Below are 14,642 nucleotides of genomic sequence, written 5' to 3'. Positions count from 1 at the left end.
TGACCTGGGCATCTGGTTGACTTGAAAAGCCTGATTTAGTACATCTGGATGGAGCCTAGGATTCTCCAGTCCCAACAAACTCCCAGGTGATGTTGATGCTGCCATTCAGGAACCACACTTTAAGGACCAGCATGCTAGACAGTGATCTCCTTCACCTCAGGAACCCTGTCTCCTTAAGTCTTTATATCCCCAACACTCAGCCCGTTCTCAGCTAAGAAAAACCTCCTTCCTAAATGTTGGTTAAATGAATATATGGTTGAATGAACACACTGGGACACTTTGCCCCAAATACCCACTTCTCCACCAAGCTAGCAGCATGTTTCCTGGTCTGAACAAGTTTTACCTCAACTTCCTGTTCTCCACCCAGGACTGTGTTATAAAACATTTACTCACATTGCACAGCTCACTTGACTTCTCATTTTCCTGTTCTAACCTATCTGTAAATACTATCATTGATAGTATTTACAATTACTATCAATGAAAAGATGACAGAGTCAGGGTAAAGTGATAAAGACAAACAAAAGAATGAGACACAGAGGAAGAGAAGGGAAAAAGAAAAGGAAGAGAAGGGAGGGCATAGATAAAAAGAGAGAAATAGAGAATGTTGGAGGAAGGAGAAATGACTAATTCTTCACCTCATAATTCCAGTTCACACGTCTATTACCCTTACATACCTGGACTTCCTCTCACACACTTTGCCCATATACTGACCTTCATCTTCTTCCTTTATTAATTTATCCACTCAACATATCTACTGGGCATCAACTGCTGAACCAAGGATACATTCATGAGCAAAAATAAACACAAACTTGGAGTTTAAAGTCCAGAGGGTACATAGAGACATTAATTAAACAAGCACCCAATGTAAAATTACAACAATGTTAAGAGCAGGGAAGGCTTCTCTGGGAAATACATGGTTGAAGGGAGGGTGAGCAGCAGTTAACCAGGTGATATGGAAATAGACCATCTCATGTACAAAGGCACTGTGGCTAGGGTGAGCATGGCACGTTGAAGGAACCAAAGGGTTAGAGGTCCTGGAATCCTGAAAAGGAGGGTTGGCCAAGGAAGAAAGAGTCTGTGTGGTGACCAGCCTCCAAGATGGCCCCCAATGATCCCTGCCTCTTGGTATTCACTCTCTTGTCTAGCCCCCTCTCACATCGTAACAGGGTCTCTCCGTGTGACCAATAGCATATAGCAGAAGTGAAGAGAGGGCATTTTCAAGATGAGGTTAGAAAAGACTGATAGATTGGGAGAAAATATTTGCAAGCGATGGAACAGACAAAGGCTTAATTTCCAGAATTTAGAAACAGCTCATACAACTCAATAGCGAAAAAAGCAAAACAATCCAATCCAAAAAGTGGGCAAAAGACCTACACAGACACTCCTCCAGTGAAGACTTACAAATGACCAATAGGCACATGAAAAAATGCTCAGTATCACTAATGATCAGAGAAATGCAAATCAAAACTACAGTGAGGTATCACCTCACACCCGTCAGAATGGCCATCATTGAAAAAGTGCACAAATGATAAATGCTGGAGAGGCTGTGGAGAAAAGGGAGCCCTCCTGCACTGCTGGTGGGAATGCAGTTTGGGGCAGCCACTGTGGAAAAGAGTATGGAGATTCCTCAAAAGACTAGAAATAGACTTACCATGTGATCCAGCAATCCCACTCCTGGGCATACATCTGGAGGGAACTCTGATTTGAAAGGATATATGCACCTCAGTGTTCATAGCAGCACTATTTACAAGAGCCAGACATGGAAGCAACCTAAATTACCATTGACAGATGGCTGAATAAAGAAGTTGTGGTATATTTATACAATGGAATAGTACTCAGCCTTAAAAAAGAATAAAATATTGCCATTGGCAGCAACATGGATGGACCTAGAGATTATCCAGGAAGTGAGAAAGAGAAAGACAAATACCGTGTGATATCACTTATATGTGGAATCTAAAAAATGATACAGATGAACTTATTCACAAAACAGAAACAGACTCACAGACACAGAAAACAAACTTATGGTTACCAAAGGGGAAAAGGAGAGGGGAGAGATAAACTAAGAGTTTGGGATTTGTAGATACTAACTACTACATATAAAATAGATAAGCAACAAGGTCCTACTGTATAGCACAGGGAACTATATTCAATAGCTTGTAATAGCCTATAATGAAAAAGAATATATATGTGTATCTGAATCACTTTGCTGTACACCAGAAACTAACACAACATTGTAAAGCAGCTATACTTCAATTTTAAAGAGAGACTATGGCCTCTCTCTTGGGCACTTTCTTGCTCTCCCCTCTCTTCCCTGACTTGCTGTGAGGGAAGCATGCTGCCGTGTTTTGAGCAGCCCTATGGAGAGACACGAGGGCCCAACACTCAGTAAGAAATTGCAGCTGCCAACAACCATATATATAAGCGCAGAGGCAGATTCTACTGCCCCGGTCAAACCTTGAGATGAGTGCAGCCCTGGCCAATGGCTTAACTTCAGTCCCATTAGAGACACTAGCCACATCCACCCAGCTGAGCCACAGCCTGATTCCAAACCTTCCAAAACTGTGCAAGGTAACATGTGTTTGCTGTTTGAAGCTGCTAAATTTCAGAGCCATTTGTTACACAGTAATGACTAATGCAGCCTAGGTCAGACCGCGCACTACATCACCCTTGCTAGTGCCCTGAAGAAAAAAGATACATGACAGTATCACCTCAGAAGATAGAAGGAAGCCCCTGGAAAGTTTGAGGGAAGCCACAAGCCTACAGTGAACACAGAGATAATAGTTGGGCCCCTTCATTTGTCTGCTGCAGCTGCTCATCATCCACCAATCTAGGTCAAGTCTAGGGCACCATGAGCCCAAAGAAGTCAAAATGAAGTATGTCTTATAAGCGTCTAATATCTTGTCCCTGGTTTTTTACTTTTTTTTAGTAGTTAATCACAAGATCCTAAGTTAAAGTATTAAAATTGAAGCAAACAAGAGGATAGACTCTGATAGTTGTCCCACACTACGTAATGTGTGGGACAGAGCTGCTGTCTAGGGACAGTGCCTGCGGGTTCCCCAGGGCAGAGAGAGTACATCTTTGACACCTGAAAGGAGGGTCTCCAAGAGACTCGGTAGAGTCGCACCCCTCTCTATGTACCAAGGATTGTCACTTGGGTCGAGCCTGGAGCCAAATGTCTGAATTCTAAGGACGTCTTTACTGGCTTGACGTGATAGCAGCTGTGGATCCTTGAGGACTCTCCTACTTATTGTAGGGAAGGTGAGACCTTGAGGAGGTAACTCACTTTCAAACTGAACCCTAAGGCAGAAAGGCAAGCCTGAGGTCCTGTGAGAAGACGTGGGCTGCTGAAGAACATTCTAGCATCTGAGTTAATAAAACGGGGAAAATACAAGTAGGAGAGGAGAAAGCAAGTTAAAATGAACTCTCTCCATCAAGGAAGCTGAATCAAGCTGGATTGTGCAGAAAGGAAATTCTCTTACATGTGACTAACCATACAAATCCTTAATCACCAGTGAGCTTTAACGATACGCACCAGAAATTTTATAATAAGGGACGAATTTTCTACTAAATATTTTCTTATCAGTCTCTTTCTAGGGGCAAAATTCTATTAGGGTCATAACCATCAAACTAAAAATTCCTTTCTTTTGGTTTAGAACTTGGAATCAAAAGACATCAAAAATAAATCTGCTTGGGAAAAAAAGTGTTTGAAGTCCCTTTCATCTCAGTAAAATTAGGATAACACGCCATTTTGGCCTGGGTAGAGAAAAGAGGAATCTCTGTGTTTTTGAAAAGACATTGAAACCTTGCTCTCCAGAGAACGGCAAGATGTCATGGCACCCCCCACTAATTTTAGGAATGGCCAGGCTTCTTTCACTTTGGAGCTGGTCCTTTATGAACCTTCCTGGATACTTCTCCATAGAACCATTTGTTCAGTATTCATCCATATGTGTTATTCAAATGTATCTTATTTTGGTGAGTTAAAATGTCCATATGATGATTTCTAAGCTCTGCTGGAACCCAGAAATATGCTTTCCAGATATTGGCACTTACCCTGACATAGTGCCTGGCTTACAGGAGGGCTCTTTTCACCAATGCTTACAAATGTGTCAGTAAGAAAAAAAAATTCATAATAAGAATTAAAATGTCAGGGACTGCAGTTAGCTTCTGAATAAAGCCCATCACTTCTTCCCGTACGAGTTCACGTTCCCAATGTGTTAGTCAGGATAGGATAGGATAGGCTGCAGTAACAACAACCACCAAAAAAAAAAAAAACAAACCTGGAATCTCAGTGACTCAATGCAGAAAGGTTTCTTTCTTAATCATTTTCAGTCCATCCTCTTCCATTTTGTGGCTCTGCCAGCTGGAACATGTGGCTACAGGTCAGAGTAGCATGGGAAGAGAGAGATGGAGATGACACACAAACTCTTAATTGCTTTAGCCAGGAGTGACACATGTCACTTCCAATCAGAGTTCAGTAGCCAGAAATAATCACATGTTCAAACCTAGCTCCAAGGGAGCATGGGAAATGTAGGAGTGGCCATGGTGATTTATTCAGCATTACAGTCTCTGTGATGCTCACAAAATAAAATAAAACTCTGAAGAGTAGAACAGAAGTGATGGTTAGTGGGGAGCAGCACCAGTGTGCACATACTCAGACTCATACGCTCACCACCTTCCCCAGGCCCTTGCCCCTAAAGCTAGAACTCACGTGGTCGGTGACATTCCGAGTTATGGGGAACCACTGGTGCTTCTAGAACAGTCTCCAAGCAAGGCAGGGCGTCTTCTTGGCAGTAAGTGCTTTGAGATGACAGGCGGCACATACCAGGACCAAGAGGGAAAGAGAAACAGGCCAAACTCCTGCTGAAATGCTTGTATTCAAACTCGCCTTTTCATCGGAGGCACAAGATTTTTAGTTTCAATCATTAAGCACAGTGCTTTTCTTCGGAGACAGAAAATGCCTCCCTGAACTATGCTTAGAAGGAGGAGTTTATCATGAATAAATATATATTATCCACAGTAGACGGCGGGGAAGCAGGGAAGCCAAGGCATTGTGGGCGCCACGTTGCAGGGAAGGCGGAGGTGTAGCACGTGGCCTGGCCCGGGCCTGCGGTGGTGGCTGTGCGACCGGCGCCCGCTGCCTCCCGCGCTGCCCGCTCACCTTTCTGTCAAGCCGGCTGACGCGAGGCGGCAACCGTGGCCTACAGCGACCTCTGGCGGGCATTTGCGGTCACTGCACCTGAATTATTGGCACGTACCCTGGAGTTCGCCAAAGGGAAACAGCTTCCTGCGAAGATCAGAACTGGACGAGGATCAGGTGCGAACTCATTTTACGGAAGAGGAAAATCAAATTTTGCAGAATGAGATCTTTCAGAGGCAGATTTTAAGTCTTACAATAACTGCGGTCCCTCCAGGTCTTCAGGCAGCCAACAGCGTTATTCTCCCCTTTCCTTCTCTTTCCCCTTTTCTTTTTCCACTTATCTCTCCTCCGCCCTTCTCGGGCGTACTCCAGGTGTATCGGGGCTATGCTGCTTTATTCAGGTGCCCAGACATTGGAAGGTCGCCATCACTAGGCTCTGCTTTCCTGTGAGTGGTCTTTCCTGACATGGGGGCAAAGGTGGTCACTGGCAGCTCCGGCCAAGACAAGTGGTGAAAAACTTCTCTGCTAAGTGATCACCCAGAGTCCTGCACAGTCTCTCATGGGCCAGAGCTGGGCCCCACGTGATCACATCTGGACTCACGATGGGAGGACAGCCCCGTGTAGACCATGTGGCTTCCTAGCATGTACTGAGCAGGCCAACAAAAATTATTCACTACATTCTGAGCAGTAAACAAATGACTTCCACACTCTGCTCTCCTGGGCGTTTTCCGGTCCAGGTCCCTTCACACTGTAGTTTACAGTTCCTCAGCCATTGAGCTGTTCTTCCAGGGCAAATTACCCTTACCTACCTGGGTGGAAGGTTAGAATCTGTTTTTCCCAAGAGGTGTATTCCTTTTGTTCTCTGCTTTTTGGACTGGAATTGAAGCAGTGCTGTTCATGGCTCTTGCTGAGAGAAGGAATATTTTCGAGACTTCGTGTGGTCTGGAGGAATCTATGCCATTATTGAAAAGTATTTCGCCCCATCAGTTTCTCCTACATTTCACTACAAATGACATCATCTTGCAGAAGCTTGAATAAAATCTTCCTTTTATCAAGAAAAGGCTGCCTTGGCCAAAACGCACAGCAGGGAAGAACCACTGCTGTCTCATTCTTTCATGCCCCCTACAGTTCGATTACACCAAGTTACCCATAGCTTCTAAAATTACCGTTTAAAAAAGAGAAGACTGACGTTTGCATTTTTATCTAGTGGTTTCATGAACAGTAAGTGGGCCGTAAGAGCTATGTTTTGAAACCCTAAAACGGGTAGATCAAGAACTTGGAGAACAAAACTCGAAAAACAGTTTGAGCAAGGAGGCAAAGAAAGCCAGGCAGTTTTCTCAAGGAAGCTGTTTCTCTACCTGAAAAGCAGAGTGCACCCAAGGTCTCTGAAGCCAGGCTGAGCGATTTTTTTTGAGTATCTTCACTTCCTTTTAGAATATGTGATAAATGGTATGGTCATCCAAAGGTCTTGGAAAGAGTCAACTTCTTAAGGATGATAAATCATCTGAGGACAATGGTTCTGTTCGACTTCTCACTTCAGAGTCAGCGAGAAAACCACAGGCACTATTGTGACTCCACTGAAAGACTTTTAGAGTAAATTAGCCAAAGTGGAGGCTACGCTGCCTTCGTTCCCAACTTCCTCTACCTCTTGGGAAAAATGGATTCTAACCCTTCACCCAGGTAGAAAGGATCTGGATGTGATCATTGTAAAATTTTGAAACATAGGAGCTACTACAGGTAGCTTTTTAGACATTCCTTGAAACCACCCCCATTTTTTAGGTCACATTATTATTTTCTGTCTTTCGTTGTCTCCTTTCCGAGTAAGAGTAATTGGGTTGAAGACAGGGCTTTGCAAAGCTGGCCTGAAGCAAGCCTGTAGTCTGTAAAGGGACCAAGGAGTGTCCTTTAGCCAACATGCCTACCGCGACCGGCACCAGCCCATCATCGCAGGCATGCCAGCTTTGGCTCTGGGCATGCAGAACATTCTCTCATGCCCCGGAGAGTTCCAGGTCCACCAAATGTCTTGTTGACATCTGATCCCTCCGTGTTGTGCTTCTTCATTGCTAAAGATTTTCATCTACGTTGTGATTAATTACCTGTTCAGATTGAGATTCATACCATTTAGATCATCCTGAGTGCCGTTTAAAAATATCAGCAATTCGTATTCCACAGCACAGAGTTACAGTTTGTAAGAATATTAACTACATCTGAAGGGGAAATGCATCAGACCCACGGGCAAGGAGCAAAAGACTCGTGGATGAAAACGTGTACTCCTGGTGTCTGTGAGCTGTGCGCTTTACTTAGTAGCAAGTGAACAGATCATCTGTGGAAGAACCTAGAAGATAAAGAGTTGATTAGGTCATTACATTTGTCCCTGACATAACTAGCTTATAAAAACCGATTTTACAAGACCCATGAGCTATTTCACTGTTTCAGTTACATTGTAGTTTCATGGCTGAATTATTAATGAATGATGTTTATGGTTTGAGAATGATTATAAATACTTGAGGTGATATTTTCAAGACATCACCATATATTAATTGCCACGTTTGATTGTTCTCATTTTCACGGATGAGACTTATGACCCACAAAATCATAGCCCCGAATGAAAGTAGTGTGCGTAGAAAATAATGTTTTCTCTTGAAAATGTGACCACCACTATAATATATTCAGAAGAAGTGGGCATCCCAGAGACATAGCTTGCTCTCCACCCAAAGGAATTTATTCCCATCCTGACGTTCAAAATGATCTTGTGTGACTAAGCAGTGTAATCGTGTCGTCAGCATTGTAAGATGCTATGTTTTATGAGAACGTATTTCAGAGAAAATTTGGTTCTCACATTTATTGTAGAGGAGTAGTGGATAGGAGTGTAGGAAAAAAATGGTCTTGTAAAAGAGCATCTTATCTACAAGTAGGTCCCTCAGAACACATAGCACCAACATATTACAGTGGAACTTGAGTGGCTTTTTTTCTCAAAGCAGTGGTAACAATGAAACTTTCTGGGACGTGAGATTAAGAACAAATAAGAGGATCCATCATCCTTTCTCACTGGTCTGGATATTTTTCCATCCATTTACATGAACCTCTGATGCACCACGCACCGTCTCATAAATCTTTGCCTTGTCGGCCATCTCCGTCTTCTGCCTCTTCCCTAAAAGGGGTGATTATATGCTAATCATCTCTCCCTGCCTTCAGCTCCTTTTCCCTAACTTTATTGGTCTACACACTTCCTTCCCTCCCACTGTCTTCCACAAAACCACCTCGAACACTCAAAGGTCTATCTTGCAAATTAGCTCCCCCCAAGCTTCCCACCATAAGCCCGCTTCGTGTGATCAGTCTCTTATGTCGGGGTCCTCTGAGAACTTCCTCTAATTTACAAAATTCTGTCAGTGCCTTCGGATCGTTTGCTTTGTTGCATATATCACAGTTCACAGCTGTGTGTTAACGTCTGGTTACCTGATTGCTATATGCTTCTCCCAGACACACTGCAGGCTTCATGAACGAGAAACCCTGTTTTGTTCATCACTATATACGACACCTAGCACAGCTTGTAGTATATATTAGGTATATGGTAAATGAATAAAGGAAGCCATTGTCCTAAAATTATTCCCTTTATGTTTTATTGGACCCAAATTATTCAATCGCCAGTGTGTCTTCTGAATATTCTATAACCTCCCCCCCATTACTACGCATAGGCAATCATTCAAAAAATGACTAAGAAAACGTCTGTATTCAAACTATAGCAGTATTAAGTGATACAAGCCTTGTAAGTACCAAGCAGAAAACTAGATGGTTAGGAGCATCATGTCTAAGGATCTCCATTGACATGTCACTAAGGGTCTGCAAAGTCTGGAAGCTTGTTTGTTTTGTTTTTTTTACTTTTGTGTTTTCATTTAAATAACAACCTAAAGTTTTAATATGCCACACTGTGGATCATCATAGTGTCCTCTTTAAATCAGAAACTGTCTTTCACATGCAGCTCTGTCTCTTACTTTGTTTTTTTACAATCACTTTGGCCTTCAAGCACTCTCCCAGAGTGACAGCGTTTAACACACAATGTGTTGATAAGCACGTCTGGCTCCCTCTGGGTTGGCATTTCGTAATGTTCAAATGACAGCAATCAGCCCACATCTGCCTTTGAAGTCATCCTGAATTCTTGTGCTAGGTATAAAGGCAAAACTTGATTTTGCAGTAATAATTTGTGTTGGAAAGGCATGTTCAAAGAATAAGACTTTCGTTTCTAAAGGATTTTTCAGAAACGGAGACTTGATTTAACATAATGAAAACTTCATAGTGTAATTGGAATGAAGTATTAGGTTAATTGTCAAGGTTCATATGAAACCAGGAAAAAAAGCCCAGCTAATTCTAAACTTCATGTAAAAAGGACCAAAATTCCTGATCCATGGCTACATCAACAAAGCACCATAGAGAAGAGACAGACCCACAAACCTATGGCCAAATGATATTTGACAAAGATTCCCCAACAATCAAGTGGAGAAGAAAAGTATTTTCAACAGATGACGCTAAAATGAGTGAAAAAAGATCAACTTTGACCCATACCTTGCACCATCCACAAACTTACCTCAAGCTGGATTGCAGACCTGAATACACAAGCTACTAGAAAAAAAAAATTTAGGCAACGATTTCTTAGAATGCAAAAATCTCCACCCTTCAAAGACAAAAATTGATAAATGAGACTTCATAGAAATTTAAAACTTCTACTCCTTAAAAGACACCATGAAGAACATAAAAGTTCAAGCCACATACTTGAGGAAAAAAATGAAATACATGTATTTAATTAATATTAATATTATTGTTATTTAATGCACATGAAATATATACATCCAACTTGTATCCAGAATGGGTGAAGAACTCCTACAAATTAATTATCAAAAAACAGACAATCAATTGAATTAAACATTGGGTAAAAGATTTGAACAGACGTGTCAAAACGGGAGGTACGTGAACGGCCAATGAAAGCATGAAAGATTGTTCCGTATCGTTAGTCACCACATAAATGCAGATGAAACCACAGTGAGATACCACTGCATATTCACTAGAATGGCTAGAATTTTAAATTTAAATATAAAATTCTAATTTAAAAATTGAACACCAGCAATACTAAACAACTGTTGGCAAGGATTCTGAGCAAAGGAAACCTGTCATACATCGCTGGCAGGAATGTAAAATGATATGACCATATGGCAGTGTCTTAATAAAGTAAACATAAAAGTACCTCCTGATCCAGCAATTCCATTCCCAGGGACTGAACAAAGAGACATAAAAACATATGTCCTCAAAAACACTCTATCAAGAATGTTCATCGCAGCTTTATTCATAGTAACTCCAAACTCCAAACGCATAAACAGGAGAATGTGAAACAAATTGTGGTAGATCTATACTATGAAATACAACTCAGCATGAAAGAAACATTAACTCCTTGTGTGTACAACAACATGGCTGAATCTCAAAGTCATTAGATTGGGTGAAAACCACCAGACACCAAAGAGTGTACACCCTATGATTCCATGTATATGAAATTCCAGAACGGGCAGAACTAACCTGTGGTGATAGACATCAGAACAGAGTTTGCCTGGTGTGAAAAGAGTTAATAGGGTAAGAGTAGAAAGGAAATTTTTGAAGTGATGGAAGATTCTCTATCTTGACTGAGGTGTTGGTTACTTAGGTGTGTATGTATTGTCAAAACTCATGAAATTGCACGGTGAAGATCAGAGCGCTTTACTGTATGTGATTATACTTCACACTCACACAAAAAGAAGACAGAGGGGTAGGAGGAACAGCTGGTGTAACATTTTTTTATGACGTTGTTCCATGTGTTTTTATTTTCCTTCAACTGTGGTAGCCCTGTGAGGTGCTATTTTTGGAATATAAGTCACAGAGGTGGAAGCCACATCTGTTTAACTTGCTTAACGTAATACCAATCCCGCTGCCATAACTAGTGAGGTTATTAGATGAGGGGGAAGAGGGCAGAGGGCAGAGGACAGCTAATGCTTAAATAACAAAAACTTGCTTTCAGTGCAGAAAAGGAAATTAGCAGAAAGTGAAACAGTAAATATCTTAGAGCATTTCAATTGAAGGTGTATCATTTATGAAGCAATCTGTACTATCCGAGTGTGCAGAACATCAGTTAAATAGTTTCTAACTGTGCAAGTAGTTTGCATTCCATTTCTTCTCTACTTCTGTTGAGTTCAAATGGTACCATCTGTTACATGAATTTAAAACAGATGTCTTTATCGCCACCAATGTCTTACGTTCTCTATCAGAACAAGGGAAGGGAATGTGGCAGGTAATATACTAATAATATTTTGATGTTGTTGGAGAAGTAATAAAACATGAAGGCTTAAGACCCCTTTATCCTAAAAACAAGGCTTAATTAAATGAAAATGATCAGTTAGAGCTCCTAAATCATGACCAACCAACGAAGCTTAAGAATACCAATTGTCTCGCCTGGGCCGGCTGGAATTGCTTAAAAAGAGGAGGTAAAAATATCTGTAGTATTATTAGATATCCATGGTAGGAATTCTGTCTTGAGAGGGAGAAACACAAGGTCAAAACCTATTTAATAAACCCCAAAGCTACTAGAAAACAGTCAAGCGCTGCACATCCATGACTCATAGGTTTAGCTGAGTAATTTATAAGAAACAAAAAGATCAGAGTGAGAGGCTGAATCCCCAAGCCCACGGCTGTCAACAGAGAAAAGCGGTGGGAGTCGGGGGGGGGGGGTCTTCGAAGCCTGCTGGTGTTTGCAAAATCTCCCTGCAAATACCCAAGAGGGATACAGCAGAAACGCAGGAAATGTGATTCATGGAAACATCATTGACCAGGGAAACAGAAGCCGTAGTTCCTCTTTTAGATTTCCACTAATAAACTGTTGTAACTCAGCAAGTGAGAACTGCTCCTTAAATGATGTGTACAGAGCTGGTAGCAAAGCAGCGTAAGAAATTATTCATCCATGCATTATACTCAGAAAGAAAATGGAGTCATCCAGCGGAGTAAGAGTATCAGATAAATGCAAATTACTGTTATTATTTTCAATAATGCTGTCAAATTCTTCTTAAAAGATCCTTTCAGCTATGATAGGCATTTTGGTATACGTATTAAAAATTTTCTAGTTGTAATGAACAAGTGGTAATGTGTGCTCTGTATAACGGGGTAGCAGTAAAATGCGGAGAAAAGCAGCACTTTTGCACATTATTTTCCGATCTGCCTTTAGAAGGTTTGCCCACAGATGGAAAGGGATTACAGTGAATCTCAATTCAAATATCTGATGTAAAATGTCACAGCGAAGACAGTGTGGAACAGGATCAATAAATATCCCTATACAGTTTGCATAGTGACCACATATTAGAGAACATATTTTTAAGAATTAATCAACAGAATAAAAATAATAAACATAAAGGTGCTCATGCAGATGGAACCAAGATAGCAGAAAACTAAAGATAACATACACCTGCCATTAGGGGAATAGTTAAGAAGATCATGATACTTAAATTAAATGCCATTCAGCCATTAAAAACTAAACACTAAAAACACATGTATAACACCACAAATTGTAAAATACCATGGGAAATGCACAGTTAAGTGGCTAAATCAAGATTCTAAACTATATGAATCTCTGACACTGGTAACGTAAGATAGATATATGTACAAAGACACAAGAAGACATTTAAAAGTTGACATAATTGATTTTTTCTTTTTTAAAAAAAACTGTAATGCTATTTTATATTGCTTTATAAGTATTTGTAAGTTTATAATTGAAGCACAATAAAGACATATTCTATTCATTTTAAATGTTGACTATAATAGACATAGTGCTAAGTCCTTTATATACATGATCTGTCCCCCAACCTAATCAAACCCCCCAAAGAGACAATAATAGTAATTCAGAGCATGGCCTGCTACATCTTTCACTGTGCTGGTGTATAAACACATGCATAACACAAAACATATACAAACACAAAAAGAGGGTCTAGTTTTTTCTATCAAACTTCTATCACACTCTGTGTTTTACCCTAAAATTGTTTCCCTCTCCCTTCCTTAGTAACATCACTGCATGTTTGTACGTCAATATAGATAGCTCTAATTCATTTCTCTAGTAATCCTTCACAGTCAGAACTTGAATGATTAATTCAGCCATTTTTCTGCTAAGGAGCAGCAAATTGTTTGCAGTGCTACCACTACAAGGAAAAGCTGCCTGGGGATGTTTATAGTTGTGCCTTATGTCATGGTGTATTTAATCCTGGAGGATAAATTCCCATAGCTGGGGTTTCTGGGCCAAACACATATCCATTTTTTTCATTTTTATGAATATTAAAAGATAGCTGGCCATAAAGATTGGATATTCACCTTCCCACAGCAATACATAAGTGTCTGTTTTCCCAGATCATCACCTGGACTCAGTGTTATCAGCTTTTTCTGTTTTGTGATTAGACGAGGGAAAACTGCACTTCAAATCTGCATTCCCTTGAATGCTAACAATGCTTTTCATTAGTTTATTAATCGTTTACAGTTTCATTTCTAGAAATATGAACATTCTTTTCCGTTTTGTTGTTTTTTCAATCAATCTGTGGGAGTTCTTTGAAAATTGGAAGTATTGAGTTTTCGCCTCTCATCTATACTGTGTGCATATTTGACTCAACCTAATTCTTGTCTTTTGGTTTTTTACTATACATTTTTTCGTTCGGAAATATTTTTAAACATGGAGGTCTATTGATCATTTTCTTGACTGCCTGTAAGATTCCTGTCTTGATTCCTGATCTCTGCTTACCCACAAGGTTACGGAAATATTTTCCTAAATTTTCTTCTAATATTCATAAAAACTTCATTTTATATTGAGGTTTATTAATCTACTTGGTATGTAATTTGATAAGTGGCATAAGGCCTGAGTTTATAATAATTTACTTCCAAGTGGATAGCAAAATAATACCAATATTTAATAATCTTCCTTTTCCTACTGAGCTGTAATGCCAGCTTTTCCAATATTAACTTCTAGTATATTCATGGGTATGTGTTGAGAGTCTGTGCTACATTCCCTTGTTCCGGTTGTTATTTCTCATGCCATTGACATTATGTTTTGATGACTATAGATTTATTATAAGTTTTGTATGATCACACAAGATCCCTCCCCCCGATTAGTCACCCTCTGAAACACTCATTTCTTCTTCCGCCTAAATTTTTAAAATAACTTTTCTAATTCCCAATGTCTTTCTTTGGATTCTGGAAGGAATTATTTTGCATTTATATATATATTTGGGAATTAATGATATTTATATAGTACCAAGTCTTCCCAAACAGTACATGGCATATTTCTCTATTTATTCAGGTGTTGTTTTATGTCCTTCAATAAAATGTTCAGTTCCGTATCCTTACTGATATAGTCCTAGGTATTTTATAGATTGAGCTAACACTGTAAATGCAATTTAACACCCATTTCTTACCAGTTAGAAACTGCTACTGTATACCTATCTTGTGCCCTGTTCCTGCA

Source organism: Vicugna pacos, chromosome X (assembly GCF_048564905.1).
Source record: "Vicugna pacos chromosome X, VicPac4, whole genome shotgun sequence".
In the NCBI taxonomy this organism is placed as follows: domain Eukaryota; kingdom Metazoa; phylum Chordata; class Mammalia; order Artiodactyla; family Camelidae; genus Vicugna; species Vicugna pacos.
The sequence above is the reverse complement of the archived record's forward strand: the minus strand, read 5'-3'. Positions refer to the sequence as shown.